This window comes from Salmo salar, chromosome ssa15 (assembly GCF_905237065.1).
Source record: "Salmo salar chromosome ssa15, Ssal_v3.1, whole genome shotgun sequence".
Classification (NCBI taxonomy): domain Eukaryota; kingdom Metazoa; phylum Chordata; class Actinopteri; order Salmoniformes; family Salmonidae; genus Salmo; species Salmo salar.
Genome location: NC_059456.1, coordinates 94,505,515 through 94,521,327, shown reverse-complemented (window position 1 = coordinate 94,521,327; position 15,813 = coordinate 94,505,515). Strand labels below are relative to the sequence as shown.

At 50.7% G+C, this 15,813-nt stretch overlaps 1 pseudogene; it reads left to right on the top strand.

The window, feature by feature from the left end:
• Positions 1-15,813, top strand: part of LOC123727345 (serine/threonine-protein kinase receptor R3-like) — a 47,432-nt pseudogene that overhangs the window by 16,443 nt on the left and 15,176 nt on the right.

Sequence of the window (15,813 nt, the reverse complement as noted above, 5' to 3'; positions counted from 1 at the left end):
CTGCTTTGTCCGTGTACAAGTGATGCTGCTGAGACCCCTGACCTGTTGGCCTCAGGGAGAGATAAACCCCCCTCAGGGAGAGATAAACCCCCCTCAGGGAGAGAGAGAAACCGCCCTCAGGGAGAGAGAGAGAAACCCCCCTCAGGGAGAGAGAGAGAAACCCCCCTCAGGGAGAGAGAGAGAAACCCCCCCTCAGGGAGAGAGAGAGAAACCCCTCAGGGAGAGAGAGAAACCCCCCCTCAGGGAGAGAGAGAGAAACCCCCCTCAGGGAGAGAGAGAGAAACCCCCTCAGGGAGAGAGAGAGAAACCCCCCCTCAGGGAGAGAGAGAGAAACCCCCCTCAGGGAGAGAGAGAGAAACCCCCCCTCAGGGAGAGAGAGAGAAACCCCCTCAGGGGAGAGAGAGAAACCCCCCTCAGGGAGAGAGAGAGAAACCCCCCTCAGGGAGAGAGAGAGAAACCCCCCTCAGGGAGAGAGAGAGAAACCCCCCTCAGGGAGAGAGAGAGAAACCCCCCTCAGGGAGAGAGAGAGAAACCCCCCCTCAGGGAGAGAGAGAAACCCCCCTCAGGGAGAGAGAGAGAAAACCCCCCTCAGGGAGAGAGAGAGAAACCCCCCTCAGGGAGAGAGAGAGAAACCCCCCTCAGGGAGAGAGAGAGAAACCCCCTCAGGGAGAGAGAGAGAAACCCCCCTCAGGGAGAGAGAGAGAAACCCCCCTCAGGGAGAGAGAGAGAAACCCCCCTCAGGGAGAGAGAAACCCCTCTGGTCTCCACTGAGGTTTCTCTAGTGCTCCAGGCAGCTCCATCCTCAGGCCCATCCTCAGGCCCAGCCTCAGGCCCAGCCTCAGGCCCAGCCCAGCCTCAGGCCCAGCCTCAGGCCCAGCCTCAGGCCCCAACTCAGCCCCAGCCTCAGGCCCCGACTCAGCCCCAGCCTCAGGCCCAGCCTCAGGCCCAGTCTCAGGCCCAGTCTCAGGCCCAGCCCACCAGACCTGGACTTTCTCTCACCACTGTCTTTTATGTTTTGCAGATCAGTCATCTGTGGGGTCATCATCAGAGGGTAAATTTGTTTCTGTGTAATATTGTGAACCACAGTTACTCTATAGAGCTGTGTTACTGTTTATTCTAAATCTGTCCTGTGTCTTTATGTTCACGTTTGTGTGTGTGTGTGTGTGTGTGTGTGTGTGTGTGTGTGTGTGTGTGTGTGTGTGTGTGTGTGTGTGTGTGTGTGTGTGTGTGTGTGTGTGTGCGTGCGTGCGTGCGTGCGTGCGCGTGCGTGTGCGTGTGCGTGTGTGTGCGAGCGTGCGTGCGTGCGTGCGTGCGTGCGTGCGTGCGTGTGTGTGTGTGTGTGTGTGTGCGAGCGTGTGTGTATGCGAGCGTGTGTGTGCGTGTGTGTGTGCGTGTGTTAGTGCATACTTACACAGCACACACACTGAATGGTTCCCGCTCCCCAAGGCCCTGACGACAGCACCAACCTTCTGTGTACATGTGAGAACAACAAGGGGGACGTGTAGGAACGGCACCTGTAGGGGTGACTACTGCTTCTACACCAAGGTGCACGGCAGAGAGGAGAGGGGCTGCTTCCAGAGGGACCACTACAAGGAGCAGTGTTACACCAACTTCCTGGGACTGTACGTCCTCTGCTGCTCCAATAACCTCTGTAATGTCAACAGCTCCGCTCCACCAGACCCAGGTCAGAACACTGGAGATACATGTTCTTTAGTCTAGAACCCTCTCTCTGTAATGTCAACAGCTCTGCTCCACCAGACCCAGGTCAGAACACTGGAGATACATGTTCTTTAGTCTAGAACCCTCTCTCTGTAATGTCAACAGCTCTGCTCCACCAGACCCAGGTCAGAACACTGGAGATACATGTTCTTTAGTCTAGAACCCTCTCTCTGTAATGTCAACAGCTCTGCTCCACCAGACCCAGGTCAGAACACTGGAGATACATGTTCTTTAGTCTAGAACCCTCTCTCTGTAATGTCAACAGCTCTGCTCCACCAGACCCAGGTCAGAACACTGGAGATACATGTTCTTTAGTCTAGAACCCTCTCTCTGTAATGTCAACAGCTCCGCTCCACCAGACCCAGGTCAGAACACTGGAGATACATGTTCTTTAGTCGAGAACCCTCTCTCTGTAATGTCAACAGCTCCGCTCCACCAGACCCAGGTCAGAACACTGGAGATACATGTTCTTTAGTCGAGAACCCTCTCTCTGTAATGTCAACAGCTCTGCTCCACCGGACCCAGGTCAGAACACTGCATCTAGTCTAGAAGCCTCTCCAACAGTGTAGAACCCCTTATGGCATGTCTGGTCTCAGATGAGGTCCATACTTCCCCTCTAGCATCACAAACTGATTCAGAACCGAGACACTCTCTCGTCAGTCAGTGACTTGAATCAATCAATTAACTACCAGGTAGAAAATTAGACCAGCAGTCAAACTTGATGCTCATATTTCAGTAGTTCTATTATGGAACAAGTCCTCTGGGAGTCTAGCTAACAGAGCAGTGTCATACAGAACTCTCAGGTAGTCAGACTAACAGGGCAGTGTCATACAGAACTCTCTGGGAGTCTAGCCTAACAGAGCAGTGTCATACAGAACTCTCAGGTAGTCAGACTAACAGGGGCAGTGTCATACAGAACTCTCAGGTAGTCAGACTAACAGGGCAGTGTCATACAGAACTCTCTGGGAGTCTAGCTAACAGAGCAGTGTCATACAGAACTCTCTGGGAGTCTAGACTAACAGGGCAGTGTCATACAGAACTCTCTGGGAGTCTAGCTAACAGAGCAGTGTCATACAGAACTCTCAGGTAGTCAGACTAACAGGGCAGTGTCATACAGAACTCTCTGGGAGTCTAGCTAACAGAGCAGTGTCATACAGAACTCTCTGGGAGTCTAGCTAACAGGGCAGTATCATACAGAACTCCGGTAGTCAGACTCCCAGAGAGTTCTGATGACACTGCTCTGTAGCTAGACTCCCAGAGCAGTTCTGTATGATACTGCCCTGTTAGCTAGACTCCCAGAGAGTTCTGTATGATACTGCCCTGTTAGCTAGACTCCCAGAGAGTTCTGCATGATACTGCCCTGTTAGCTAGACTCCCAGAGAGTTCTATGACACTGCTCTATTAGCTAGACTCCCAGAGGTTCTGTATGACACTGCCCTGTAGCTAGACTCCCAGAGAGTTCTATGAACTGCTCTGGGAGCTAGACTCCAGAGAGTTCTGATGACACTGCTCTGTTAGCTAGACTCCCAGAGAGTTCTGTATGACACTGCCCAGATGTCAGATGCCCAGAGAGTTCTGTATGACACTGCCCTGTTAGCCAGACTCCCAGAGAGTTCTGTATGACACTGCACTGTTAGTCGGACTCCCAGAAAGTTCTGTATGACACTGCCCAGATTGTCAGACTCCCAGAGAGTTCTGTATGACACTGCCCTGTTAGTAGGACACCCAGAGAGTTCTGTATGACACTGCTCTGTTAGCTAGACTCCCAGAGAGTTCTGTATGACACTGCTCTGTTAGCTAGACTCCCAGAGAGTTCTGTATGACACTGCCCAGATTGTCAGATGCCCAGAGAGTTCTGTACTGACACTGCCCTGTTAGCTAGACTCCCAGAGAGTTCTGATGATACTGCCCCGTTAGCTAGACTCCCAGAGAATTCTGTATGACACTGCTCTGTTAGCAAGACTCCCAGAGAGTTCTGATGACACTACTCTGTTAGCTAGACTCCCAGAGAGTGTCTGTATGACACTGCTCTGTTAGCTAGACTCCCAGAGAGTTCTGTATGACACTGCTCCGTTAGTCAGACTCCCAGAGAGTTCTGTATGACACTGCTCTGTTAGCTAGACTACCAGAGAGTTCTGTATGATACTGCCCTGTTAGCTAGACACTGCTCTGTTAGCTAGACTCCCAGAGAGTTCTGTATGACACTGCCCAGATTGTCAGATTGTCACTGCACTGTTAGTCGGACTCCCAGAAAGTTCTTGTATGACACTGCCCAGATTGTCAGACTCCCAGAAAGTTCTGTATGACACTGCCCTGTGGGACACCCAGAGAGTTCTGTATGACACTGCTCTGTTAGCTAGACTCCCAGAGAGTTCTGTATGACACTGCTCTGTTAGCTAGACTCCCAGAGAGTTCTGTATGACACTGCCCAGATTGTCAGATGCCCAGAGAGTTCTGTATGACACTGCCCTGTTAGCTAGACTCCCAGAGAGTTCTGTATGACACTGCTCTGTTAGCTAGACTCCCAGAGAGTTCTGTATGACACTGCTCTATTAGCTAGACTCCCAGAGAGTTCTGTATGACACTGCTCTGTTAGCTAGACTCCCAGAGAGTTCTATGACACTGCTCTGTTAGCTAGACTCCCAGAGAGTTCTGTATGATACTGCCTGTTAGCTAGACTCCCAGAGAGTTCTTAGACACTGCTCTGTTAGCTAGACTCCCAGAGAGTTCTGTATGACACTGCTCTGTTAGCTAGACTCCCAGAGAGTTCTGTATGACACTGCTCTGTTAGCTTAGACTCCCAGAGAAGTTCTGTATGACACTGCTCTGTTAGCTAGACTCCCAGAGAGTTCTGTATGACACTGCTCTGTTAGCTAGACTCCCAGAGAGTTCTGTGACACTGCCCAGATTGTCAGATGCCCAGAGAGTTCTGTATGACACTGCCCTGTTAGCTAGACTCCCAGAGAGTTCTGTGATACCGCCCTGTTAGCTAGACTCTCAGGGAGTTGCTGTATGACACTGCCCTGTTGTCGGACTTCCAGAGAGTTCGACTGCCTGTTAGCTAGACTCCCAGAGAGTTCTTGTATGACACTGCACTGTTAGTCGGACTCCCAGAAAGTTCTGTGTGACACTGCCCAGATTGTCAGACTCCCAGAGAGTTCTGTATGACACTGCCCTGTTCAGTCGGACACCCAGAAAGTTCTGCATGACACTACTCTGTTCGGCTAGACTCCAGAGAGTTCTGTATGACACTGCCCTGTTAGCTAGACTCCCAGAGAGTTCTGCATGACACTGCTCTGTTAGCTAGACTCCCAGAGAGTTCTGTATGACACTGCTCCGTTAGCTGAGACTCTCAGAGAGTTCTGTATGACACTGCTCTGTTAGCTAGACTCCCAGAGAGTTCTGTATGACACTGCTTGTTAGCTAGACTCCCAGACAGTTCTGTGACACTGCTCTGTTAGCTAGACTCCCAGAGAGTTCTGTGTGATACTGCTCTGTTAGCTAGACTCCCAGAGAGGTCTGTATGACACTACTCTGTTAGCTAGACTCCCAGAGAGTTCTGTATGACACTTGCCCTGTTAGCTAGACTCCCAGAGAGTTCTGCGTGACAGCTCTGTTAGCTAGACTCCCAGAGAGTTCTGCGTATGACACTGCTCTGTTAGCTAGACTCCCGAGAGAGTTCTGTATGACACTGCCCAGATTGTCAGATGCCCAGAGAGTTCTGTATGACACGCCCTGTTAGCCCCCAGAGAGTTCTGATGACACTGCACTGTTAATCGGACTCCCAGAAAGTTCTGTATGACACTGCCCAGATTGTCAGACTCCCAGAGAGTTCTGTATGACACTGCCTGTTAGTCGGACACCCAGAGAGTTCTGTATGACACTGCTCTGTTAGCTAGACTCCCGAGAGAGTTCTGTATGACACTGCTCTGTTAGCTAGACTCCCAGAGAGTTCTGTATGACACTGCCCAGATTGTCAGATGCCCAGAGAGTTCTGTATGACACTGCCCTGTTAGCTAGACTCCCAGAGAGTTCTGTATGACACTGCTCTGTTAGCTAGACTCCCAGAGAGTTCTGTATGACACTGCTCTATTAGCTAGACTCCCAGAGAGTTCTGTATGACACTGCTCTGTTAGCTAGACTCCCAGAGAGTTCTGTATGACACTGCTCTGTTAGCTAGACTCCCAGAGAGTTCTGTATGATACTGCTGTTAGCTAGACTTCCAGAGAGTTCTGTAGACACTGCTCTGTTAGCTAGACTCCCAGAGAGTTCTGTATGACACTGCTCTATTAGCTAGACTCCCAGAGAGTTCTGATGACACTGCTCTGTTAGCTAGACTCCCAGAGAGTTCTGATGACACTGCTCTGTTAGCTAGACTCCCAGAGAGTTCTGATGACACTGCCCTGTTAGCTAGACTCCCAGAGAGTTCTGTGACACTGCTCTGTTAGCTAGACTCCCAGAGAGTTCTGTATGACACTGCTCTGTTAGCCAGACTCCAGAGAGTTCTGTATGACACTGCCCAGATTGTCAGATGCCCAGAGAGTTCTGTATGACACTGCCCTGTTAGCTAGACTCCCAGAGAGTTCTGTATGACACTGCACTGTTAGTCGGACTCCCAGAAAGTTCTGTATGACACTGCCCAGATTGTCAGACTCCCAGAGAGTTCTGTATGACACTGCCCTGTTAGTCGGACACCCAGAGAGTTCTGTATGACACTGCTCTGTTAGCTAGACTCCCAGAGAGTTCTGTATGACACTGCTCTGTTAGCTAGACTCCCAGAGAGTTCTGTATGACACCGCCCAGATTGTCGGATGCCCAGAGAGTTCTGTGACACTGCCCTGTTAGCTAGACTCCCGAGAGTTCTGTATGATACTGCCCTGTTAGCTAGACTCCCAGAGAATTCTGTATGACACTGCTCTGTTAGCAAGACTCCCAGAGAGTTCTGTATGACACTACTCTGTTAGCAGACTCCCAGAGAGTTCTGATGACACTGCTCTGTTAGCTAGACTCCCAGAGAGTTCTGTATGACACTGCTCCGAGTCAGACTCCCAGAGAGTTCTGTATGACACTGCTCTGTTAGCTAGACTCCCAGAGAGTTCTGTATGATACTGCCCTGTTAGCTAGACACTTGCTCTGTTAGCTAGACTCCCAGAGAGTTCTGTATGACACTGCCCAGATTGTCAGATTGTCACTGCACTGTTAGTCGGACTCCCAGAAAGTTCTGTATGACACTGCCCAGATTGTCGAGACTCCCAGAAAGTTCTGTATGACACTGCCCTGTTAGTCGGACACCCAGAACTCTCTGGGAGTCTTGCTAACAGAGCAGTGTCATACAGAATTCTCTGGGAGTCTAGCTAACAGGGCAGTATCATACAGAACTCTCTGGGAGTCTAGCTAACAGGGCAGTGTCATACAGAACTCTCTGGGCATCTGACAATCTGGGCAGTGTCATACAGAACTCTCTGGGAGTCTAGCTAACAGAGCAGTGTCATACAGAACTCTCTGGGAGTCTAGCTAACAGAGCAGTGTCATACAGAACTCTCTGGGTGTCCGACTAACAGGGCAGTGTCAACAGAACTCTCTGGGAGTCTAGCTAACAGGGCAGTGTCATACAGAACTCTCTGGGCATCTGACTAACAGAGCAGTGTCATACAGAACTCACTGGGAGTCTAGCTAACAGAGCAGTGTCATACAGAACTCTCTGGGAGTCTAGTTAACAGAGTAGTGTCATACAGAACTCTCTGGGAGTCTAGCTAACAGAGCAGTGTCACACAGAACTCTCTGGGAGTCTAGCTAACAGAGTAGTGTCATACAGAACTCTCTGGGGAGTCTAGCTAACAGAGCAGTGTCATACAGAACTTTCTCTGGGAGTCTAGCTAACAGGGCAGTATCATAAAGAACTCTCTGGGAGTCTGCTAACAGTGCAGTGTAATACAGAACTCTCTGGGAGTCTAGCTAACAGGGCGGTATCATACAGAACTCTCTGGGAGTCTGACTAACAGAGCAGTGTCAACAGAACTCTCTGGGAGTCTAGCTAACAGGGCAGTGTCATACAGAACTCTCTGGGAGTCTAGCTAACAGAGCAGTGTCATACAGAACTCTCTGGGAGTCTAGCTAACAGAGCAGTGTCATACAGAACTCTCTGGGAGTCTAGCAAACAGGGCAGTGTCATACAGAACTCTCTGGGAGTCTAGCTAATAGAGCATTGTCATACAGAACTCTCTGGGAGTCTAGCTAACAGAGCAGTGTCATACAGAACTCTCTGTGAGTCTAGCTAACAGAGCAGTGTCATACAGAACACTTTGGGAGTCTAGCTAACAGAGCAGTGTCATACAGAACTCTCTGGGAGTCTAGCTAACAGAAGAGTGTCATACAGAACTTTCTGGGAGTCTAGCTAACAGAGCAGTGTCATAGAGAACTCTCTGGGAGTCTAGCTAACAGAGCAGTGTCATACAGAACTCTCTGGGAGTCTAGCTAACAGAGCAGTGTCATACAGAACTCTCTGGGAGTCTAGCGAACAGAGTAGTGTCATACAGAACTTTCTGGGTGTCCGACTAACAGGGCAGTGTCATACAGAACTCTCTGGGAGTCTGACAATCTGGGCAGTGTCATACAGAACTTTCTGGGAGTCCGACTAACAGTGCAGTGTCATACAGAACTCTCTGGGAGTCTAGCTAACAGGGCAGTATCATACAGAACCTCTGGGAGTCCCGACTAACAGGGCAGTGTTCATACAGAACTCTCTGAGAGTCTAGCTAACAGGGCAGTATCATACAGAACTCTCTGAGAGTCTAGCTAACAGGGCAGTGTCATATAGAACTCTCTGGGCATCTGACAATCTGGGCAGTGTCATACAGAACTCTCTGTGAGTCTAGCTAACAGAGCAGTGTCATACAGAACTCTCTGGGAGTCTAGCTAACAGAGCAGTGTCATACAGAACTCTCTGGGAGTCTAGCTAACAGGGGCAGTGTCATACAGAACTCTCTGGGAGTCTAGCTAACAGAGCAGTGTCATACAGAACTCTCTGGGAGTCTAGCTAACAGGGAAGTATCATACAGAACTCTCTGGGAGTCTAGCTAACAGGGCAGTATCATACAGAACTCTCTGGGAGTCTAGCTAACAGGGCAGTATCATGCAGAACTCTCTGGGAGTCTAGCTAACAGAGCAGTGTCATACAGAACTCTCTGGGAGTCTAGCTAACAGAGCAGTGTCATACAGAACTCTCTGGGAGTCTAGCTAACAGAGCAGTGTCATACAGAACTCTCTGGGAGTCTAGCGAACAGAGTAGTGTCATACAGAACTTTCTGGGTGTCCGACTAACAGGGCAGTGTCATACAGAACTCTCTGGGAGTCTGACAATCTGGGCAGTGTCATACAGAACTTTCTGGGAGTCCGACTAACAGTGCAGTGTCATACAGAACTCTCTGAGAGTCTAGCTAACAGGGCAGTGTCATATAGAACTCTCTGGGCATCTGACAATCTGGGCAGTGTCATACAGAACTCTCTGTGAGTCTAGCTAACAGAGCAGTGTCATACAGAACTCTCTGGGAGTCTAGCTAACAGAGCAGTGTCATACAGAACTCTCTGGGAGTCTAGCTAACAGGGCAGTGTCATACAGAACTCTCTGGGAGTCTAGCTAACAGAGCAGTGTCTACAGAACTCTCTGGGAGTCTAGCTAACAGGGCAGTATCATACTAGAACTCTCTGGGAGTCTAGCTAACAGGGCAGTATCATACAGAACTCTCTGGGAGTCTAGCTAACAGGGCAGTATCATACAGAACTCTCTGGGAGTCTAGCTAACAGGCAGTGTCATACAGAACTCTCTGGGAGTCTAGCTAACAGAGCAGTGTCATACAGAACTCTCTGGGGAGTCTAGCTAATAGAGAAGTGTCATACAGAACTCTCTGGGAGTCTAGCTAACAGAGCAGTGTCATACAGAACTCTCTGGGAGTCTAGCTAACAGGGCAGTATCTACAGAACTCTCTGGGAGTCTAGCTAACAGAGCAGTGTCATAACAGAACTCTCTGGGAGTCTAGCTAACAGAGCAGTGTCATACAGAACTCTCTGGGAGTCTAGCTAATAGAGCAGTGTCATACAGAATCTCTGGGAGTCTAGCTAACAGAGCAGTGTCATACAGAACTCTCTGGGAGTCTAGCTAACAGGGCAGTGTCATACAGAACTCTCTGGGCATCTGACAATCTGGGCAGTGTCATAGCAGAACTCTCTGGGAGTCTAGCTAACAGAGCAGTGTCATACAGAACTCTCTGGGAGTCTAGCTAACAGAGCAGTGTCATACAGAACTCTCTGGGAGTCTAGCTAACAGAGCAGTGTCATACAGAACTCTCTGGGAGTCTAGCTAACAGAGCAGTGTCATACAGAACTTTCTGGGAGTCTAGCTAACAGAGCAGTGTCATAGGCAGAACTCTCTGGGAGTCTAGCTAACAGAGCAGTGTCATACAGAACTTTCTGGGAGTCTAGCTAACAGAGCAGTGTCATACAGAACCTCTGGGAGTCTAGCTAACAGAGCAGTGTCATACAGAACTCTCTGGGAGTCTAGCTAACAGAGCAGTGTCATAGAGAACTCTCTGGGAGTCTAGCTAACAGAGCAGTGTCATACAGAACTCTCTGGGAGTCTAGCTAACAGAGCAGTGTCATACAGAACTCTCTGGGAGTCTAGCTAACAGAGCAGTGTCATAGAGAACTCTCTGGGAGTCTAGCTAATAGAGCAGTGTCATACAGAACTCTCTGGGAGTCTAGCTAACAGAGCAGTGTCATACAGAACTCTCTGGGAGTCTAGCTAACAGAGCAGTGTCATACGGGGAGAACTCTCTGGGAGTCTAGCTAACAGAGCAGTGTCATACAGAACTCTCTGGGAGTCTAGCTAGCAGAAGAGTGTCATACAGAACTCTCTGGGAGTCTAGCTAACAGAGCAGTGTCATACAGAACTCTCTGGGAGTCTAGCGAACAGAGTAGTGTCATACAGAACTTTCTGGGTGTCCGACTAACAGGGCAGTGTCATACAGAACTCTCTGGGAGTCTGACAATCTGGGCAGTGTCATACAGAACTTTCTGGGAGTCCGACTAACAGTGCAGTGTCATACAGAACTCTCTGGGAGTCTAGCTAACAGGGCAGTATCATACAGAACTCTCTGGGAGTGACTAACAGGTCATACAGAACTCCGAGAGTCTAGCTAACAGGGCAGTATCATACAGAACTCTCTGAGAGTCTAGCTAACAGGGCAGTGTCATATAGAACTCTCTGGGCATCTGACAATCTGGGCAGTGTCATACAGAACTCTCTGTGAGTCTAGCTAACAGAGCAGTGTCATACAGAACTCTCTGGGAGTCTAGCTAACAGAGCAGTGTCATACAGAACTCTCTGGGAGTCTAGCTAACAGGGCAGTGTCATACAGAACTCTCTGGGAGTCTAGCTAACAGAGCAGTGTCATACAGAACTCTCTGGGAGTCTAGCTAACAGGGCAGTATCATACAGAACTCTCTGGGAGTCTAGCTAACAGAGCAGTTTCATACAGAACTCTCTGGGAGTCTAGCTAACAGAGCAGTATCATACAGAACTCTCTGGGAGTCTAGCTAACAGGGCAGTGTCATACAGAACTCTCTGGGAGTCTAGCTAACAGGGCAGTATCATACAGAACTCTCTGGGAGTCTGACTAACAGAGCAGTGTCATACAGAACTCTCTGGGAGTCTAGCTAACAGGGCAGTGTCATACAGAACTCTCTGGGAGTCTAGCGAACAGAGCAGTGTCATACAGAACTCTCTGGGAGTCTAGCGAACAGAGTAGTGTCATACAGAACTCTCTGGGAGTCTAGCTAACAGAGTAGTGTCATACAGAACTCTCTGGGAGTCTAGCTAACAGAGTAGTGTCATACAGAACTCTCTGGGAGTCTAGCTAACAGAGCAGTGTCATACAGAACTCTCTGGGAGTCTAGCGAACAGAGTAGTGTCATACAGAACTCTCTGGGAGTCTAGCTAACAGAGTAGTGTCATGCAGAACTCTCTGGGAGTCTAGCTAACAGAGTAGTGTCATACAGAACTCTCTGGGAGTCTAGCTAACAGAGTAGTGTCATACAGAACTCTCTGGGAGTCTAGCTAACAGAGCAGTGTCATACAGAACTCTCTGGGAGTCTAGCGAACAGAGTAGTGTCATACAGAACTCTGATTCCCCGTGGTGGCTGTTGGTGGGTTTTATATCAAAATCATCTTGTGTTTCTGCTTTTCCGTCTTACCTGTATGACTCTGTGTGTGTTTACTGTTTAGCTGTTGAGCCTACGAGGGAGGGGAACGGTGTGATTCTGCTGGTGGCTGTCCCCCTGCTGCTGCTGCTCATCCTGTCTGTGGGTGTGTGTGGCCTGGTGTTGTGGCTCCGCTCCAGATCACAGCACCACAGGCTTGGCTACAGCAAGGACCATGACGTCACCATGCTCAAGGTCCCCAGTGGGGCAGATCCCACCTATGGGGTAAGAATGGAATTGAATGTAATTGTATTGATACACAAGAGGACATTTAGATGTCACAGAATCACTACCAAGATCACTGCCCCTTTAACAATAATATTGGTACTTATTGTATATAATGAAATTGCTACATGACAACTAGTGGCAGGTGACTGTGATCCTTGATGTGTGTGACTCTCTGTATCTGCAGGATGTCTTTGATGAGTTCTGTACCTCAGGCAGTGGGACTGGACTGCCATACCTGGTACAGAGGACCATGGCTCGACAGATCTCTCTGGTCGAAAGTGCATCGGTAAAATACTCTTCTTCATTCTCACTCCCTCCTTTATGTCTCTCAGTGCCTTACTCAAACTCACTCGTTCATGTACCAAAATGTTATGGAGTTCATGTACCAACATGTTATGGAGTTTATGTACCAATATGTTATGTAGTTTATGTAACAATATGTTATGGAGTTTATGTACCAATATGTTATGGAGTTCATGTACCAATATGTTATGGAGTTTATGTATCAATATGTTATGGAGTTTATGTACCAATATGTTATGGAGTTCATGTACCAATATGTTATGGAGTTTATGTATCAATATGTTATGGAGTTTATGTACCAATATGTTATGGAGTTTATGTACCAATATGTTATGGAGTTTATGTACCAATATGTTATGGAGTTCATGTACCAATATGTTATGGAGTTTATGTACCCTTTGGGTTCATTTCCAGTCTTACTAGTGTGATGACATCCTTACACCAACCCACTCCATCTCTGATGTGTGCCTGTTCCTCTGTCCCTCTCTACCCAGGTAAGGGCAGGTATGGAGAGGTGTGGAGAGGCACCTGGATGGGAGAGAGTGTTGCAGTGAAGATCTTCTCTTCCAGGGATGAGCAGTCTTGGTTCAGGGAGACAGAGATTTACAACACTGTACAGCTCAGACATGACAACATCCTGGGTGAGTCAGCATAATCCTGTTAGTTCACTTTTAAAATAATTCCTCAATTTCTACCAATTCCCCTGGAATCAAACTAGTGTTTTTTTTCTTTCAATGACTTCTGGTACACTTGATTTAGCTTGCCTGGCCTGGTCTGACGATCACAATACCTTCTGTCTTCTCTCCCCCAGGCTTCATAGCATCTGACATGACGTCTCAGAACTCCACTACTCAGCTGTGGCTGATCACCCACTTCCACCAGCTGGGTAGTCTCTACGACTTCCTCCAGTACAGCAGCGTGGACCCAGAGGGCTGCCTAAGGATGTGCCTGTCTGTAGCCTGTGGTCTGGTCCACCTTCACACAGAGATACTCAGCTGCCAGGGCAAACCCGCCATCGCCCACCGAGACCTGAAGAGCCGAAACATCCTGGTCAAGATGAACGGACAGTGCTGCATCGCTGACCTGGGTGAGAGGAGGATGAGGTGGGAGGAAAGGAGAGGGCTGAAGGAGAGAGGGATAGAGAGGAGAGGGGCTGAAAGAGAGAGGGCAGAAGGAGAGGGCTGAAGGAGAGAGGGCTGAAGCTAGAGAGGGCTAGAGGAGAGAAGGCTGAAGGAGAGAAGAATGAAGGAGAGAGAGCTGAAGGAGATAGGGCTGGAGGAGAGAGGCTAGAGGAGAGAGGCTGGAGGAGAGAGGCTGGGGGAAGGAGGCCTGGAGGAGAGAGGGCTAGAGGAGAGAGGGCTGAAGGAGAGAGAGCTAGAGGAGAGAGGGCTGGAGGAGAGAGGGCTGGAGGAGAGAGGGCTGGAGCAGAGAGGCTGGGGAAGGAGGCCTGGAGGAGAGAGGGCTAGAGGAGAGAGGGCTGAAGGAGAGAGGGCTGAAGGAGAGAGGGCTGGAGGAGAGAGGCTGGGGGAAGGAGGCCTGGAGGAGAGAGGGCTAGAGGAGAGAGGGCTGAAGGAGAGAGAGCTAGAGGAGAGAGGGCTGGAGGAGAGAGGGCTGGAGGAGAGAGGGCTGGAGAAGAGAGGGGCTGGAGGAGAGAGGGCTGAAGGAGAGAGGGCTGAAGGAGAGAGGGCTGAAGGAGAGAGGGCTGGAGGAGAGAGGGCTGGAGGAGAGAGGGCTAGAGGAGAGAGGGCTGGAGGAGAGAGGGGCTGGAGGAGAGAGGACTAGAGGAGAGAGGGCTGAAGGAGAGAGAGCTAAGAGGAGAGAGGGCTGGAGAAGAGAGGGCTAGAGGAGAGAGGGGCTGGAGGAGAGAGGGCTGGAGGAGAGAGGACTAGAGGAGAGAGGGTTGAAGGAGAGGGCTGAAGGAGAGAGGGCTGGAGGAGAGAGGGCTGGAGGAGAGAGGGCTGGAGAAGAGAGGGCTGAAGAGAGAGAGGGCTGGAGGAGAGAGGGCTGGAAGAGAGGGCTGGAGGAGAGAGGGCTAGAGGAGAGAGGGCTGAAGGAGAGAGGGCTGAAGGAAAGAGGGCTGAAGGAGAGAGGGCTGGAGGAGAGAGGGGCTGAAGGAGAGAGGGCTGGAGGAGAGAGGACTAGAGGAGAGAGGGTTGAAGGAGAGAGGGCTGAAGGAGAGAGGGCTAGAGGAGAGAGGGCTGGAGGAGAGAGGGCTGGAGGAGAGAGGGCTGGAGAAGAGAGGCTGGGGGAAGGAGGCCTGGAGGAGAGAGGGCTAGAGGAGAGAGGGCTGGAGGAGAGAGGGCTGAAGGAGAGAGGGCTGAAGGAGAGAGGGCTGGAGGAGAGAGGCTGGGGGAAGGAGGCCTGGAGGAGAGAGGGGCTAGAGGAGAGAGGGCTGAAGGAGAGAGAGCTAGAGGAGAGAGGGCTGGAGGAGCGAGGGCTGGAGGAGAGAGGGCTGGAGAAGAGAGGGCTGGAGGAGAGAGGGCTGAAGGAGAGAGGGCTGAAGGAGAGAGGGCTGAAGGAGAGAGGGCTGGAGGAGAGAGGGCTGGAGGAGAGAGGGCTAGAGGAGAGAGGGCTGGAGGAGAGAGGGCTGGAGGAGAGAGGACTAGAGGAGAGAGGGCTGAAGGAGAGAGAGCTAGAGGAGAGAGGGCTGGAGGAGAGAGGGCTGGAGGAGAGATGGCTGGAGAAGAGAGGGCTAGAGGAGAGAGGGGCTGGAGGAGAGAGGGCTGGAGGAGAGAGGACTAGAGGAGAGAGGGGTTGAAGGAGAGGGCTGAAGGAGAGAGGGCTGGAGGAGAGAGGGCTGGAGGAGAGAGGGCTGGAGAAGAGAGGGCTGAAGGAGAGAGGGCTGGAGGAGAGAGGGCTGGAGGAGAGAGGGCTGGAGGAGAGAGGGCTGAAGGAGAGAGGGCTAGAGGAGAGAGGGCTGAAGGAGAGAGGGCTAGAGGAGAGAGGGGCTGAAGGAGAGAGGGCTGAAGGAAAGAGGGCTGAAGGAGAGAGGGCTGGAGGAGAGAGGGGCTGGAGGAGAGAGGACTAGAGGAGAGAGGGTTGAAGGAGAGAGGGCTGAAGGAGAGAGGGCTAGAGGAGAGAGGGCTGGAGGAGAGAGGGGCTGGAGGAGAGAGGGCTGAAGGAGAGAGGGCTAGAGGAGAGAGGGCTGAAGGAGAGAGGGCTGAAGGAGAGAGGGCTGAAGGAGAGAGGGCTAGAGGAGAGAGGGCTGAAGGAGAGAGGGCTGAAGGAAAGAGGGGCTGAAGGAGAGAGGGCTGGAGGAGAGAGGGCTGAAGGAGAGAGGGCTGAAGGAGAGAGGGCTGAAGGAAAGAG